This window comes from Ranitomeya variabilis, chromosome 2 (genome assembly GCF_051348905.1).
Source record: "Ranitomeya variabilis isolate aRanVar5 chromosome 2, aRanVar5.hap1, whole genome shotgun sequence".
Lineage (NCBI taxonomy): Eukaryota > Metazoa > Chordata > Amphibia > Anura > Dendrobatidae > Ranitomeya > Ranitomeya variabilis.
The window spans coordinates 647,409,708-647,416,009 of NC_135233.1; positions in this window are offsets into that span (position 1 = coordinate 647,409,708).

Consider the following 6,302-nt stretch of genomic DNA (forward strand, 5'->3'; position numbering starts at 1 on the left):
ATGGACGTTTGTAAGGTAGCACATATTATCCATTACCTTGACGACTTCTTATGCCTGGGCCCAAAAGATTCGCCACAGTGTGAAAACACACGGTTGTCCACCTGTGAGAAGGAGAGAGCTGGAGGGAGAGTAGACACCCCAGAACCGAGGGGTTAGATTGAGAAAGAAATAAGGCAGTGTAGCTTGCTTCATGGGTGGGGTACTCTGCTGAGCAGCAGAAATTGCTACTAGGCCCAAAAGGATTTACTGGGCCAGATGCCGTTACAAAATAGTAGTTAGGTAAACAGTTATGTAACAGCTTTTACGTAAATATATCATAGAGATTAACTTGTCACTTAGCTCACAGGTATCCCCCTTATTTCTATTTCCAATTAAAACTTAACTCTTTATTTAACCTTTAATAAAAACCTTAATGACTTAAATAATTAGCATCATACCAACACCCAAAAAAGAAAACAACCAGGGGGAGTGCCTAACCCTAAACTGGCCTAGCTCAACCAACCTAACAGCGGAGGTTGGCACCCTGAACCTGCGCACTGGCGCCCCCGCTCCTCGACGGCTCTCCCTGCTCACCCTGTTGGGCCCTATGGTGGCAGGGAGTGAGGTAGATGGTGAATAGGTAGGTAAGAAAGAGGAGAGATATGTGTGCAGTATCGCTAGCTTGTTGCCCAGGCCAAATACTCCGATAATATTAGCAAAATGCTGTATTCAAAAACTGCCCTAGGTTACGTTGGATACTGCTGGTACCTATCTAGAAAATTAGTTATTCTATCTGTGACTAACACCACTGAGCTAAATGATTGTAGTATAATCAATGATTTCTTGAGCCTACATATAGCGAGAATGTATAAAATATTCTTCTACACCCTCATAAATCTGAGCCTGAGCAGTGTGTACAGAGAAATATCCTACATACTTTCCTATACCCTCTATGTGTAGAGATCTCAATATGTGGCCACTAACAATTAGTTGGGCCGCAAAATAGCAGTGTGAATATACTTATGATATAGTGACAGGTACTTAGTATCCTAAGTTATATCTCCACATACAGGACACCTATAGTATAAATAAAGAAAGGATTACAGCCATAAAGGGGGTTACTACACATACAATGGCCAGAAAAACATAAAATTAAACAAAACGAAACCAAAGAACCATCACCCTCAAAACCATAAAATGCATCATAGGTCAGATAACGACTCCCAATTCAAATAGCCCATAAGGCTCTGTACCACATTAGAATCTAATTACTAGATTCAAATAACGACTCCCAAATCATATATCCTATTAAGTCATGTACCAGGTTGAATTAAATTACTCGACGCGTTTCCCCTCTGCCGAGGTTCATCAGGAGAAGGATATAACCAAGGTACTTATCTCATTACTGCGAACATGAGCCCAAGGTGAATGGATTTGATGAGATAGAGTAGTGGAGACAATCCCCCATTCAGATATGATGCTGAGGTAAACAGGCGGTGTAGCTTGCTTCATGGGTGGGGTACGCTGCTGAGTAGCACTAAATTCTACTAGGCCCAAAAGGATTTCCTGGGCTAGATGCCGTTAAAAAATAGTACTTAGGTAAACAGGCGGTGTAGCTTGCTTCATGGGTGGGGTACGCTGCTGAGTAGCACAAAATGCTATTAGGTACAAAACGATTTCCTGGGCTAGATGCAGTTAAAAATTAGTAATTAGATCAACAGGCGGTGTAGCTTGCTTCATGGTTGGGGTACGCTGCTGAGTAGCACTAAATTTTACTAGGCCCAAAAGTACAAAAGTATTTCTCGGGCTAGATGCCGTTACAAAATAGTAGTTAGGTAAACAGGCAGTGTAGCTTGCTTCATGGGTGGGGTACGCTGCTGAGTAGCACCAAATTCTACTAGGCCCAAAAGGATTTCCTGGGCCAGATGCCGTTAAAAATAGTACTTAGGTAAACAGGCAGTGTAGCTTGCTTCATGGGTGGGGTACGCTGCTGAGTCGCACTAAATTCTACTGGGCCCAAAAGGATTTCCTGGGCCAGATGCCATTAAAAATAGTACTTAGGTAAACAGGCGGTGTAGCTTGCTACATGCGTGGGGTATGCTGCTGAGTAGCACCAAATTCTACTAGGCCCAAAAGGATTTCCTGGGCTAGATGCCGTTAAAAAATAGTACTTAGGTAAACAGGCGGTGTAGCTTTCTTCATGGGTGGGGTACTCTGCTGAGCAGCAGAAATTGCTACTAGGCCCAAAAGGATTTACTGGGCCAGATGCCGTTACAAAATAGTAGTTAGGTAAACAGTTATGTAACAGCTTTTACGTAAATATATCATAGAGATTAACTTGTCACTTAGCTCACAGGTATCCCCCTTATTTCTATTTCCAATTAAAACTTAACTCTTTATTTAACCTTTAATAAAAACCTTAATGACTTAAATAATTAGCATCATACCAACACCCAAAAAAGAAAACAACCAGGGGGAGTGCCTAACCCTAAACTGGCCTAGCTCAACCAACCTAACAGCGGAGGTTGGCACCCTGAACCTGCGCACTGGCGCCCCCGCTCCTCGACGGCTCTCCCTGCTCACCCTGTTGGGCCCTATGGTGGCAGGGAGTGAGGTAGATGGTGAATAGGTAGGTAAGAAAGAGGAGAGATATGTGTGCAGTATCGCTAGCTTGTTGCCCAGGCCAAATACTCCGATAATATTAGCAAAATGCTGTATTCAAAAACTGCCCTAGGTTACGTTGGATACTGCTGGTACCTATCTAGAAAATTAATTATTCTATCTGTGACTAACACCACTGAGCTAAATGATTGTAGTATAATCAATGATTTCTTGAGCCTACATATAGCGAGAATGTATAAAATATTCTTCTACACCCTCATAAATCTGAGCCTGAGCAGTGTGTACAGAGAAATATCCTACATACTTTCCTATACCCTCTATGTGTAGAGATCTCAATATGTGGCCACTAACAATTAGTTGGGCCGCAAAATAGCAGTGTGAATATACTTATGATATAGTGACAGGTACTTAGTATCCTAAGTTATATCTCCACATACAGGACACCTATAGTATAAATAAAGAAAGGATTACAGCCATAAAGGGGGTTACTACACATACAATGGCCAGAAAAACATAAAATTAAACAAAACGAAACCAAAGAACCATCACCCTCAAAACCATAAAATGCATCATAGGTCAGATAACGACTCCCAATTCAAATAGCCCATAAGGCTCTGTACCACATTAGAATCTAATTACTAGATTCAAATAACGACTCCCAAATCATATATCCTATTAAGTCATGTACCAGGTTGAATTAAATTACTCGACGCGTTTCCCCTCTGCCGAGGTTCATCAGGAGAAGGATATAACCAAGGTACTTATCTCATTACTGCGAACATGAGCCCAAGGTGAATGGATTTGATGAGATAGAGTAGTGGAGACAATCCCCCATTCAGATATGATGCTGAGGTAAACAGGCGGTGTAGCTTGCTTCATGGGTGGGGTACGCTGCTGAGTAGCACTAAATTCTACTAGGCCCAAAAGGATTTCCTGGGCTAGATGCCGTTAAAAAATAGTACTTAGGTAAACAGGCGGTGTAGCTTGCTTCATGGGTGGGGTACGCTGCTGAGTAGCACAAAATGCTATTAGGTACAAAACGATTTCCTGGGCTAGATGCAGTTAAAAATTAGTAATTAGATCAACAGGCGGTGTAGCTTGCTTCATGGTTGGGGTACGCTGCTGAGTAGCACTAAATTTTACTAGGCCCAAAAGTACAAAAGTATTTCTCGGGCTAGATGCCGTTACAAAATAGTAGTTAGGTAAACAGGCAGTGTAGCTTGCTTCATGGGTGGGGTACGCTGCTGAGTAGCACCAAATTCTACTAGGCCCAAAAGGATTTCCTGGGCCAGATGCCGTTAAAAATAGTACTTAGGTAAACAGGCAGTGTAGCTTGCTTCATGGGTGGGGTACGCTGCTGAGTCGCACTAAATTCTACTGGGCCCAAAAGGATTTCCTGGGCCAGATGCCATTAAAAATAGTACTTAGGTAAACAGGCGGTGTAGCTTGCTACATGCGTGGGGTATGCTGCTGAGTAGCACCAAATTCTACTAGGCCCAAAAGGATTTCCTGGGCTAGATGCCGTTAAAAAATAGTACTTAGGTAAACAGGCGGTGTAGCTTTCTTCATGGGTGGGGTACTCTGCTGAGCAGCAGAAATTGCTACTAGGCCCAAAAGGATTTACTGGGCCAGATGCCGTTACAAAATAGTAGTTAGGTAAACAGTTATGTAACAGCTTTTACGTAAATATATCATAGAGATTAACTTGTCACTTAGCTCACAGGTATCCCCCTTATTTCTATTTCCAATTAAAACTTAACTCTTTATTTAACCTTTAATAAAAACCTTAATGACTTAAATAATTAGCATCATACCAACACCCAAAAAAGAAAACAACCAGGGGGAGTGCCTAACCCTAAACTGGCCTAGCTCAACCAACCTAACAGCGGAGGTTGGCACCCTGAACCTGCGCACTGGCGCCCCCGCTCCTCGACGGCTCTCCCTGCTCACCCTGTTGGGCCCTATGGTGGCAGGGAGTGAGGTAGATGGTGAATAGGTAGGTAAGAAAGAGGAGAGATATGTGTGCAGTATCGCTAGCTTGTTGCCCAGGCCAAATACTCCGATAATGTTAGCAAAATGCTGTATTCAAAAACTGCCCTAGGTTACGTTGGATACTGCTGGTACCTATCTAGAAAATTAATTATTCTATCTGTGACTAACACCACTGAGCTAAATGATTGTAGTATAATCAATGATTTCTTGAGCCTACATATAGCGAGAATGTATAAAATATTCTTCTACACCCTCATAAATCTGAGCCTGAGCAGTGTGTACAGAGAAATATCCTACATACTTTCCTATACCCTCTATGTGTAGAGATCTCAATATGTGGCCACTAACAATTAGTTGGGCCGCAAAATAGCAGTGTGAATATACTTATGATATAGTGACAGGTACTTAGTATCCTAAGTTATATCTCCACATACAGGACACCTATAGTATAAATAAAGAAAGGATTACAGCCATAAAGGGGGTTACTACACATACAATGGCCAGAAAAACATAAAATTAAACAAACCGAAACCAAAGAACCATCACCCTCAAAACCATAAAATGCATCATAGGTCAGATAACGACTCCCAATTCAAATAGCCCATAAGGCTCTGTACCACATTAGAATCTAATTACTAGATTCAAATAATGACTCCCAAATCATATATCCTATTAAGTCATGTACCAGGTTGAATTAAATTACTCGACGCGTTTCCCCTCTGCCGAGGTTCATCAGGAGAAGGATATAACCAAGGTACTTATCTCATTACTGCGAACATGAGCCCAAGGTGAATGGATTTGATGAGATAGAGTAGTGGAGACAATCCCCCATTCAGATATGATGCTGAGGTAAACAGGCGGTGTAGCTTGCTTCATGGGTGGGGTACGCTGCTGAGTAGCACTAAATTCTACTAGGCCCAAAAGGATTTCCTGGGCTAGATGCCGTTAAAAAATAGTACTTAGGTAAACAGACAGTGTAGCTTGCTTCATGGGTGGGGTACTGTGCTGAGTAGCACAAAATGCTATTAGGTACAAAACGATTTCCTGGGCTAGATGCAGTTAAAAATTAGTAATTGGATCAACAGGCGGTGTAGCTTGCTTCATGGTTGGGGTACGCTGCTGAGTAGCACTAAATTTTACTAGGCCCAAAAGTACAAAAGTATTTCTCGGGCTAGATGCCGTTACAAAATAGTAGTTAGGTAAACAGGCAGTGTAGCTTGCTTCATGGGTGGGGTACGCTGCTGAGTAGCACCAAATTCTACTAGGCCCAAAAGGATTTCCTGGGCCAGATGCCGTTAAAAATAGTACTTAGGTAAACAGGCGGTGTAGCTTTCTTCATGGGTGGGGTACTCTGCTGAGCAGCAGAAATTGCTACTAGGCCCAAAAGGATTTACTGGGCCAGATGCCGTTACAAAATAGTAGTTAGGTAAACAGTTATGTAACAGCTTTTACGTAAATATATCATAGAGATTAACTTGTCACTTAGCTCACAGGTATCCCCCTTATTTCTATTTCCAATTAAAACTTAACTCTTTATTTAACCTTTAATAAAAACCTTAATGACTTAAATAATTAGCATCATACCAACACCCAAAAAAGAAAACAACCAGGGGGAGTGCCTAACCCTAAACTGGCCTAGCTCAACCAACCTAACAGCGGAGGTTGGCACCCTGAACCTGCGCACTGGCGCCCCCGCTCCTCGACGGCTC